Source organism: Polyodon spathula, chromosome 5 (genome assembly GCF_017654505.1).
Source record: "Polyodon spathula isolate WHYD16114869_AA chromosome 5, ASM1765450v1, whole genome shotgun sequence".
Taxonomy (NCBI): Eukaryota; Metazoa; Chordata; class Actinopteri; order Acipenseriformes; family Polyodontidae; genus Polyodon; species Polyodon spathula.
In genome coordinates this window covers 26,800,648-26,813,444 of record NC_054538.1, presented here as the reverse complement: position 1 = coordinate 26,813,444, position 12,797 = coordinate 26,800,648, and positions in this window count along the sequence as shown.

The following is a 12,797-nucleotide window of genomic DNA, read 5'->3' as shown; positions in this document are numbered from 1 at the left end:
CTGAGAGAGAACTATACAGTGCCACATATCAGTCTAGTACATCAATGTGTACTGAAAACTACACTAATGTTAGACATAAAATAAATACTGTTTGAATAAAGGTTTTTGCTTGCTTGCTATAGAATTACTCCCCCTACACACCCACAAAAAACAAAACAAACAAAAAAAAAGATTTAAAAAGAAGAACTAAGACTTTCTGGTGTTGAAAATTGTTATTTATTTTAAAACTACATCAGCAATAAATAAATAAAATAAATAAAAGTGTTTGGAACAGTAATTGTCTCTGAAGAGTCCTTTATCAAAATGCTAAAAAAAAAACCCACATATTTCTTAAAGAGCAACTTTGAAGGGTTACACTTATAACAACCATCCCAAATCATTCCAAAATGTTCATGTTCAGGCCTTATTATATAAAATACCTATTTTTGTTTATTAAATGTATTTTGTAATTTCAAATTGTATTTTCCAAATACAATTATATTTTGTATTGAAAATACAGTGATTCCAAAGTAATTTGTATTTTGTATTGAAAATACATTTCCTGAGTATTTTGCCCAACCCTGCCCAGTGTTCACTCGATGCACCTGTGAATGGGTTTTTGCAGTGGGGAAGTAACGAAAGGTAGACATTTCGATATCTTGTCTGAAAACCGATAACTTAGTACATAAACCTTTCCAGTCTTCATACAATTGAAGTACGTTTTTCTTGGTTCCTTGTAGCTTGGTATTCAGGTCGTTTAAGGGTGATGTGATGTCTGTCAGAAATATAAGTTGTGTTAGGCACTTGTCATCAGTAAGGTCTTGAATACTTGAATACTTTCTTCTCCAAGAAAGAGCTTGATGGGTTCAAGACAAGCAACAAATCGCTTGAGCACGTTACCTTGACTCAACCAGCGCACATCACTGTGCAGCACTAAATCTCCTTATATAGAATCCATATAATTCAGAAATTTGCATTGTCTCCTGTGTGTCAAAGAAGAGCAGGCAATCAAAAAGTTGACAACTTTCACAGCTGTTGTCATTACTTTGTTTAAATCAGAAGACGGGATCTTGTGCACAGGCTCTCCTGATGAATGATGCAATTTTAACACATAAGAGAACACCCGATCTCAGTTTAAATACATTTTATAAATCCAGGTGTTTTACCCAACATAGCAGGTACGCCACCAGTGGTAACCGAAAACACTTTATGCAGGTGAATGTGTTGTTGTGTGAAAGTCTTTGACAGCATTAAGTATGTTTGTAGCCTTCGTTGTACCATGCATAGCACAAAGAAAACAGTTCTTCCTTAACTTTTCCATTGATACAGTAGTAAACAATTATAGCCAGACGGGGGGAATCATTTATGTCTGTGCTTTTGTCCAGTGCAAGGCTCATCACAACACGTTTGTAGGTCTTCCATCATTTGTTTCCTAACATCAGGTGACATTTCATCTATTCGCCTTTGAACAGTCCTACCTGACAGTAGCATTTCTTCAATAGGAGCAATGATGTCTTTCTTGTTTGCAAAGTCGTGAAATAGTTCCTCAGCACAGTTTACAAAGGCTTCCTTCACGCAGTCTCGATCCGTAAAACACTTGCCTTTTTGAGCTATAGCTAGAGCTGCAACGTAACTTGCCCCTGTAGGAAGAGCATTTGAGTTGCAAACTAAGAAAAGCTGTCTGTTTTTCAAAAGAATCAACAGCTTTTCTAATGTACTCATGATTGTCTGCTTCATCGACTCCAGAAAATTAGGCTTCGTGCTTGGATGTGAAATGGCACTGGACGCTGGAAGTATGAGACACCACACTTTCACAAACAAACAATCCCCTTTATGCACAAATCCATATACTTCTCTCCACGCTGGCTGCAACTTTCGAATATCTAATTTTATTTTTTTTTTACTTTCCATAATTAAGAATAGCCAGACACCATACGTGTATGACCGATGACGTTTCATATCATATCTCTTCTGTCCAATCAGCAATCTTTTTGGGTCATAGCCAGGCCTATGGGGCATGTCTCCACATAACTGCTTTAGGTTGGGGTGTGTGGCATATGGCATATATATATATATATATATATATATATATATATATATATATATATATATATATTAATGTGATGCATCAGAGTTGTTTTTGGAGATTTTTTTTTTTTTAAATAATGCAGTACATAGTCACAAATTTGAATTATTGAACATCTTGTGTTATAAGTATTTATCATTACCCATTTTTTAAACTTTTCCTTAAGTTCATGTTTAAATACCGCAAGATGATTCGACATTGGCATGGTATTCTTACTCTTTTTTGCTTGAGATAGACAGTAGCTTGCGGATTAAGGATTTGATTTTGGTCTGAAACTTTTTGTTTGCAGGTACAGTAACACAACCCCCCCCCCCCCCCCCAATTTTTCTGAAAAGGGGGTTGCTGACCCAGCACTGATGTCTAAAAATCTGCTGTATCCTGTGATACAGTGTAGGGCTGCTTATTACAATGTCAGCGTCAAAGTAAAATAGCATTTTAATCAAACTATTGTGTGTTTCCAAGAAAATAGTACTGGGAAAATATTGAATAATAGACAAAAATCTGGTATAAATCAATAAAAACCAATGTCCAGTTAAAAAAAAAAAATCCAGTAATTTTTCAGTAAAATTCAGAATAAACCGGAAAAGCGGAACACTACTTATACTGAAAATACGTAGGCTGCATGAGGTTTTGATGGTTTTTTTCACCCCTATATCAATACCATTTGTTTCAAATACTATGATGTAACAGTGATGTAAAACATTAATTACTTGCTTTATAAATTTGATTCACAATCGATCATCTTTTTGTATGCCAGGGAAAGTCACAGCCCTGGATAATGCTTTCAGGGGCTTGTGACATTGAATGCTGGATTGATGTCACTGAAAATCAATAATGCATGCAATGTATTACTCATGGATTGATGAACGATGGATTCATCCTTAACCATGTCATCACAAAGCACTGCACAAAGGTTAACGATGTGTAACTGTCAGAGCATTTTGCCAATTACGTACATTCTTAAATTATATTTTTAACCCTAACCCTAGCCCATGCCTTACCCTACTGTTAATGTACAGAAGCGTCTATATAAAAAAAAAAAACGAATCAGAACCTTATAATTTATAAAAAATGTACCCCAAAAGTGTATTACTCTAAACCTTTAAGTCACTGTCTTATTCCAAAAATTGCTCTCGACTCCCAAAAGGTCTGCTGAAATATCTCTCAGTATAACTGATGCTGTTGAAAAAGTGTGGATGGTCCTGAAGTACTGGAAAATGGGTTATAAAGAAGTTCAATTCCATTAATCTTACCTGCCTTGTGGTTTCATTTGCTATTTTCTTCTCACTTTTGCAGAAACAAACACGTGATAGAAAACATGTATTTTTATTAATTTTCTTGACATGTAAAAAAATCCTGTTTTACCACCCAATTTGTGATGCACCGTTGGAATGTTGTCTCATCCCTACAACTCAATTAGCGATTCGGACGAATGAAGGTCAGCTGCCCCCACTCCCATCTATGAGGCCATTTAATTGTCTGTTTCTAACACCAGATAAAAACTGACACTTCAGTCGGTGGAAAAACCTGGAAAAGAAAAATGATCTTTAAATCTTCAAGAAATACTGACTTTTAATAACTTGAGGAGGACACGCATATCTAAAGACAATGAGATTCACCCACTGCATACATAAAATTATGCTGACAGTTACATAGCTCATGCAAAGCTCCTAAGAAATAATGCTTTGTGTTTTTTAATCACAATGGACAGTAACATTTTGCTGCTACTGCAGTTTAATATCTAGTCTTTAGTAGTGTTGAGATTAAGTACCTAATAATAGATGCATTGTTATTATTAAATTACATGTGAATCTTCAACTGCAAACCGTTGTTAGTTAAGTGGTTCTAAATACATAATATATCTATTATCAATCTCAAACCTGATCACGTTCACTGTGTTAGAAACTAATTGTGTTACTGAGCTTATGAAATGTTCACCCAATGCCCAGATTCAAAAGTACTGATTGTTAACAAACTATCAGGTTGCACAGAATGTTTAAAGTAGTTTTTTAAATAAATCAGATATCCTCCCAATCATCACTTTTATTTAGACTTTTATTTTATGAAAATCCATTGAAATTCTGAAGAAATTATCAGAAAAAGGTTGTTACTGTTGTGTAAGCTTTCAGCCTTCTAAAAAAACTAAATGATGACTAAATGATCTAACTTCGAATTAACCCAGCCCTTGAATTAACGCCTCACTCAGATATCAGCTTTTTTAATAGACACCGCCCTCAAATAAACGCCCCTCTCAATAAAGAAACGTAAAGGTATTTTTTTCTACCACTGCTCAAAAAATAAAGACGTGCTTAACTCTAGCTATATTCATGTGACGCCCCCAGAGAGACTGCAGCCTCAATCCATCATGCAATACAAACTAAGTAACCTTAGTAAGCACATTTTATTTTATTGTACAGTCCCGACAGACAACCCAGGATGAACTACTTACAGCACAGCAGTCCAACTTTTTATTTATTTATTTATTTATTTTTCCCTAGCAGAGTTCAGTGCCAACAGAGCAGCGGATAAAACAAGGGCTGTCTGTTTACCTTGTCCTCAACTTGGATGGTGAAAACTTAAACTCAGAGGAACGTAGAGCTTTGCCGATTCACCTTGAGCGCTATCCGAAAGCTGGCTGAAGACATCTTTTTGTAGGGGGTTTAGTTGTTTTGTTTTTTTAATCAATTGGAATTTTACTCTGTCCTGTACTCTCACTGAGAAATTACAAACAAGCAAATAAATTACAGTGAGGAAAAAAAAAACAAAAAAAACTGAGTAGGATATATTTTAGTTTTAACAGGAATCAAACCAATATTCCGAAGTAATTTTTAGTTATGAAATACAACTGCATCACACTCAACTACCGTTCTTTCTCCACTTCTTGCCCCGCCCCATAGCAACTAATACACACTCCTGATTCGCTGGTATAGTACACCCCTGACCTCGCAACTTCCACCTAATAGGCTCTCGTTAACTGTCAGTAAATGTACTATACTCAAGCCCCAAAATCACACAAAAGTATAATGGTGCAGATCGGAGCCTCTCACGTAATAAAATATTACCGCTTTTGTAAAGCATAGTATTATCAATAAAGGCCGCTCTCATATAATCGCCGCCCTCGTTTAAGGGCCGCAGTCATTTTGATTAAAATAAACGCTGTGGCGCAAAATAAAAGTAATATGTATATATGGTATATATATATATATATATATATATATATATATATATATATATATATATATATATATATATATATACACAGTGGCTTGCGAAAGTATTGACCCCCCCCTTGGCATTTTTCCTATTTTGTTGCCTTACAACCTGGAATTAAAATGGATTTTTATTTGGATTTCATGTAATGGACATACACAAAATAGTCCAAATTGGTGAAGTGAAATGAAAAAAATAACTTGTTTAAAAAAATTCTAAAAAATAAATAACGGAAAAGTGGTGTGTGCATATGTATTCACCCCCTTTGCTATTAAGCCTCTAAATAAGATCTGGTGCAACCAATTACCTTCAGAAGTCACATAATTAGTTAAATAAAGTCCACCTGTGTGCAATCTAAGTGTCACATGATCTGTCACATGATCTCAGTATATATACACCTGTTCTGAAAGGCCCCAGAGTCTGCAACACCACTAAGCAAGGGGCACCACCAAGCAAGCGGCACCATGAAGACCAAGGAGCTCTCCAAACAGGTCAGGGACAAAGTTGTGGAGAAGTACAGATCAGGGTTGGGTTATAAAAAAATATCTGAAACTTTGAACATCCCACGGAGCACCATTAAAGCCATTATTAAAAAATGGAAAGAATATGGCACCACAACAAACCTGGCAAGAGAGGGCCGCCCACCAAAACTCACGGACCAGGCAAGGAGGGCATTAATCAGAGAGGCAACAAAGAGACCAAAGATAACCCTGAAGGAGCTGCAAAGCTCCACAGCGGAGATTGGAGTATCTGTCCATAGGACCACTTTAAGCTGTACACTCCACAGAGCTGGGCTTTACGGAAGAGTGGCCAGAAAAAAGCCATTGCTTAAAGAAAAAAATAAGCAAACACGTTTGGTGTTCACCAAAAGGCATGTGGGAGACTCCCCAAACATATGGAAGAAGGTACTCTGGTCAGATGAGACTAAAATTGAGCTTTTTGGCCATCAAGGAAAACGCTATGTCTGGCACAAACCCAACACCTCTCATCACCCCAAGAACACCATCCCCACAGTGAAGCATGGTGGTGGCAGCATCATGCTGTGGGGATGTTTTTCATCGGCAGGGACTGGGAAACTGGTCAGAATTGAAGGAATGATGGATGCCGCTAAATACAGGGAAATTCTTGAGGGAAACCTGTTTCAGTCTTCCAGAGATTTGAGACTGGGACGGAGGTTCACCTTCCAGCAGGACAATGACCCTAAGCATACTGCTAAAGCAACACTCGAGTGGTTTAAGGGGAAACATTTAAATGTCTTGGAATGGCCTAGTCAAAGCCCAGACCTCAATCCAATTGAGAATCTGTGGTATGACTTAAAGATTGCTGTACACCAGCGGAACCCATCCAACTTGAAGGAGCTGGAGCAGTTTTGCCTTGAAGAATGGACAAAAATCCCAGTGGCTAGATGTGCCAAGCTTATAGATACATACCCCAAGAGACTTGCAGCTGTAATTGCTGCAAAAGGTGGCTCTACAAAGTATTGACTTTGGGGGGGTGAATACTTATGCACGCTCAAGTTTTCTGTTTTTTTGTCTTATTTCTTGTTTGTTTCACAATAAAAAAAAAAATATTTTGCATCTTCAAAGTGGTAGGCATGTTGTGTAAATCAAATGATACAAACCCCCAAAAAATCAATTTTAATTCCAGGTTGTAAGGCAACAAAATAGGAAAAATGCCAAGGGGGGTCAATACTTTCGCAAGCCACTGTGTATGTATGTATGTGTGTGTGTGTGTGTATATATATATATATATATATATATATATATATATATATATATATATATATATATATATATATATATATATATATATAATTAATAGTTTGGGTGGTTGCACATTTTAAAATGAAATATTAAAGTAACATATTACACTACAATCATTCAAATACCTCTTATTAACAATCTACTAACAATTCAAAGGTTAATAAGGTAAAGTTTTTAGTTAATTTCCAATAAATTGCTTAAATGGCCAGGAGGTGGCTATACACGTTAACAGAAATATTACAAGTGCAAATGAACACTAAGAGTCTCATTTACTAAGCAGCAGTAATTTGGCCTGAATTGCGGGAGCAAAATTGAGATGACTGTGCATGTATTTCCCTACGTATCACGCCCTACTGATTAACTAAATAGAAGTACAAATTGTGAGATGGCAACAGGTGAAAAAAAAAAAAAAACCTGCTAGGTATTCATTTGATTTTACTACTGTACTGTTTGAGCCTATTGTACATATCTATATTTTTGCATAATGTAATGTGAAATGTTATTTCAATATGCCCTCATATTTGTTAGGCCATTATTTGTTACTTTTTACTAAACAAACATAATTAACATTGAAATAAATATACATGCACCCCTCGTTATATTGCCCCGCCCCCTCATTATACTGCTGATTAAGATATACCGCGGTCCTGGAGTTGGCTCTCCATTTTTACAGCCAGAAACAATGCTTATGGGGCTGTCGGGTTTGTTTTCAGAAGACATCAGCACGGACATTGTATACAAACCAATGGAATACCTTGTGTATGTGTGTGTGTGTATGTATATATATATATATATATATATATATATATATATATATATATAGATAGAGAGAGAGAGAGAGAGAGAGAGAGAGAGAGAGAGAGAGAGAGAGAATGTATGCATATCTCCAGTCATATCACATCACCTTCCTGTCAAAATTTTTTAGACCTCCTCCATTGAGATGCAATGATCGCATCAGGCAGTGTGTTATGGGCTTACTTCTTGATTTTTTTTAAAGCACATTTCATGTCCAAATACCACCATGAATTGGAGGGGAATGGCAGATGTAAAATGGCTTTTAATTGGATAATTTATTATACTTACTATTTTATTTAATTCATTGGTTCTCGTTTCATTTTCAGCGATCTGATTGGCCAAATTAGTACACGTAGTATTTAGAATTACAACACATAATAAAGTCAAATGAAAAGTACTAAATATTTGAAACTTGTACTAAATAATGCATTTTTTGACCTGGATGGCCTTCCATATTACATTGTTGTAGGACGTGTAGATAATAAAATATTATTTTAAACTGAAACTAAATTATGTCAGCATATTTTCTTTGTATCTTAGTCCACTTACAATTATCCCAAAATAAATCATAGTGACCCTGTTCACATTTGCGGTTTAAGCCAGCCCAGGGCCGTCTTATCTCATGTGTGAACACTCAAAAACTGAAAAGGCGGCTGAGCAGAAAATGACAAAATACGCTCAGTTAAGCAAAGAAAAAAGACAGTCTATAATTACTATAAGAAATGAAGGTCAATCTTTAAGACAAATCGCAAGAACTTTGCAAGTGTCTGTAACTGCTGTGGCCAAGACCATCAAACGATTTGAAGAAACTGGAACTCATGAGGACCGAACAAGGTCAGGCAGGCCAAGGGTGACCTCAGAATCAGAGAACAAGTTCATTCGAGTCACAGGTCTACGAAACCGACGATTAACTGCCCCTGAAATACAAGCTCAGCTAAATGCTACTAGAAGTACTGATGTTTCAACATCAACTGTTCAGAGGAGATTGCGTGAAGTTGGCCGAACTGGAAGAATTGCTGCAAAGAAACCATTGTTAAGAGTGCAGAATAAGACGAAGAGACTTGCCTTGGCAAAAAAACACAGAAACTCAACGTTTGAGGAGTGGAAGTCGGTCTTATGGACCGATGAGTCCAAATTTGAAAATTTGGGTCCAACCGCCGAGTATTTGTAAGACATAGTGAGGGTGAGTGCATGAGTTCTGCATGTATGGTTCCCACTGTCAAGCATGGAGGAGGCAGTGTCATGGTTGCTTTGCTGGTGACAGAGTTGGTGATCTTTACCAAGTCCATGGCAAGCTCAACTAGCATGGCTATCATAGCATACTTCAGAGGCATGCCATTCCATCAGGATTACGGCTAGTTGGGCAGTCCATTCTTCAGCAAGATAATGACCCGAAACACACCTCAAAGTTGTGCTAGAACTATCTGGCGAAAAAGGAAAGTGAAGGACAACTCAATCTAATGACCTGACCTACCCAGTTTCCAGACCTCAATCCCATAGAACTTGTATGGGACAAACTGGACGGAAGAGTCAAAGTAAAGCTACCCACAAGTGCCCTACATCTCTGGGAATTGCTGCAGAAGAGCTGGGAAGACATGTCGGACGATTTCCTGCTGAAACTTGTTAACCGAATGCCTCATGTTTGTGAGGCTGTTATTAAGGCAAAGGGTGGCTATTTTAAGGAATCCAAGATTTAGAGACAGTTTTCAATTTTCAAGTATCTACAGAAACGTATACGATGTAAAACATTGTCAATTATGAAAAAAACTAGTTTCCAGCAAGTGTACTAAAACTTTTGACTGGTACTATATATATATATATATATATATATATATATATATATATATATATATATATATATATATATATATATACACATAGACACACACACACACACACACACACACACACACACACACACACACACACAGAGCCGATCCTCAACTTACAATGCACGGCACTTACTACTTTTTTGCATTATTACCCTGCTTTGACTTTACGACATCGAAACAGCTTTTACGACATGTGAGACCTGGGCTATGTGTCATGTGCGTATGCTCGGTGTCTGAACTGCAATACCTGTTGTGGTAGCCCTGACTTAGTCTTGCATTTGTTTTTTATATACATGTAACTGTTTTATTTTTTTTTTAATTTTGCCATTAACAAAGTCTGATAAGAGCAATTGACTCAAAATTGACTCAAAACAAAACCTAAGCTGTGAACTTTGTTACATGATGAGGAGCTTAACTCCAGGCGATTGTATTTCCTGCTAGGAGTACCACATACACACGCTGAATATGTCATTGGAAAGCCCCGAGTCTGTACTTTTAAACAAACCAGGTAGGTGTCTGATATGCGCGTAACCACCGGGCTGAGTGTAAAGAGTTAAATAAATATTTGCATGAGTACAGTATAACGGGTCATTTTTGTAAAACTATATTATCTGGCTGAAGAGTCAGGAACGTAACCCCAATTTACAATATTGTTCCTATGGGAAAATGTGCTTCGACTTACAATACGACTTTCAGGAACCAATTGTGTTGTAAGTGCGAGGACTGTCTGTGTGTATATATATATATATATATATATATATATATATATATATATATATATAACCTGGTGTGGATACTTTACATTAGCGATGAGGATAAAATGGTTCTGGATTTGATTTGAGGACTGGATTCAATACACAGAGACATGTAATATTACTTGGTGTCTGCTGAGCTAAAACATATAGCCTTTTCTATAACCTTCGCCCATTGTAATCCTAAACCTTCGCCTATAGTACAGTGAGTCAAATTTGATAGCTATTATCGCAAGCCAGGTATGTCAGTAGCTGCTTTCGTAGCAGAGCTCCGAACCCTCTGAGAGTACTGAGATTTCGGAGACACATTGAATGATCACTTGAGAGATAGGCTTATTTGTGGAATTAATGATGAACGAATACAATGCTGACTACTTTCAGAAGCTACTTTGGATTACAAAAGGCACTAGATATAGTGCAAGGGATGGAAATCGCTGCAAAAAGTACTTCTGCTCTACAGACTACCACAAGCGTCATTCCTTATGCTAAATTTGGAAGACAAACGAGTATTTCAGAGAACGAACGTAAGCTGCCGTGTTATAGATATGGGGGAAAGCACTCACACGATGTCTGTAATTGCCAGATTCTGCGGTAGTAACAGTAGAAACAGCCAAGGAGTCTATGCACGTAGTGGAGGAGGAAAGTAAAGTGTATACAATGTTCAATGTAAGAAGCAAGCAGCAGAGGGAAGTTATTATAATTACTAAGAAATCACCATGGAGATTGATACTGGCGCTTCAGTATCAATAATTAGTGAATCAACTATTAAAAGAAACTGGCCTTTGGGGAGCACACCTGCTCTTAGCACTTCGAGTAGTCCTGCACACCTATACAGAGGAGCAAGTTCCAATACTGGGGTCCATCAGCGTTTTGGTTAAATACCAAACACAAGACATATGTTTACCACTCACAGTAGTAAAAGGGGAAGGCCCCAATCTCCTGGGTCAGGACTGGTTAACACAGTAGAAACTGAACTGGGCAGAGCTATTTTAGACACATGATGCAGCATATCAAACACAGTTAGAGAAGCATAGGGATCTTTTTCAGAGTGGATTAGGCAAATGTTTGGCACAGAGCTATGTTTGGTGACCAAAAATGGATCAGGAGTTAGAAAAGAAGGTCCAGGAATGCACCACATGCCAATCAAATCAGCATGCTCCCCAGAGGCACCATTGAACCATTGGGGAATGCCACAAAGACCATGGGCAACACTCCACCTGGATTATGCAGGTCCTGTTAATGGAAAAATGCTCCTGGTGATAGTGGATGCTCATTTCAAGTGGACTGAGGTCCATCCCATGACATCTTCTACTGCAGAATCTCCTATTGATGGACTCCGAGTCACTTTCGGGACAGTTTATGCACCAAAATGGCATTAAACATATTAAAACATCCCTTCTACCACCCTTCCTCTAATGGTTTGGCCGAGAGGGCAATTCAAGGAAGGCTTAAATAAAATGCAAAAGGAGAATATGGAGTCCAAAGTGATAAGATTTCTTTTCAAGTACAGAGTTACCCCCCCCCAAGCCACCACAGTTAAATCACCAGCGGAGCTCTTCATGGGACAGATACTTAAAGGGCGAGGATTGTACAACATTGGGGTGTTCTCACTTTAAGCAGCATCTACTCCATTGGGATGATGAGCGTGTAAGAGGTTCGATTTCTTCTAAAAAATGATTAACCTTCAGATAAAGTCAATCAAAAACAGTTTATTCAGGAATCAAAATGTAAACAGTAACAAAGCAAATCAAATGAGATGCATCAGTGATCTCACACACAAATCAAATGAGATGTATCAGTGATCTCACATACATGTCTCAGTTGATGGTGTTCTGAGCTCGCATCAGTGTAGAGGTTATTTAGTTGTGAGCTGAGCTGTGCTTTCATGGCATCACAGATTTCGGCTTTTTTTCTGAGCCAGCATGGCACAGTGATGTTAGTTAAGAGCTAAGCAAAGTAATTACTCTGTACAATGCAGATATATAGCCACTTACATCATTTTCTTGACCAAATTTGGTCTTATTTTCCAAGCGTGATGCATAGTGCGAGAGAAAGCACATTAAAAGTTAACATTTGCGTTTCTTCTTCACTTTACCAATATCAGCAGAAACCCAGATAACAAGAACAATGATATTTTTGCTCAATCCTCACAGGCAGCATAGCGCTATACCCACACATCACAAAGTCGAACGACAAGATTGGTGATTACAAACTGCTGATGTGCACCAGCTATGTACACTATTTTATGAGTTCATTAAACACAGGAAAATAACACAATGTTTACAGGCAGTTTAAATGATTTCTCGCTTCTTTCACCATTTAAATGGGAAGCATTAGTAAAGAATGTATAATGAAAAGGTACAATGTTTACACTGTCACA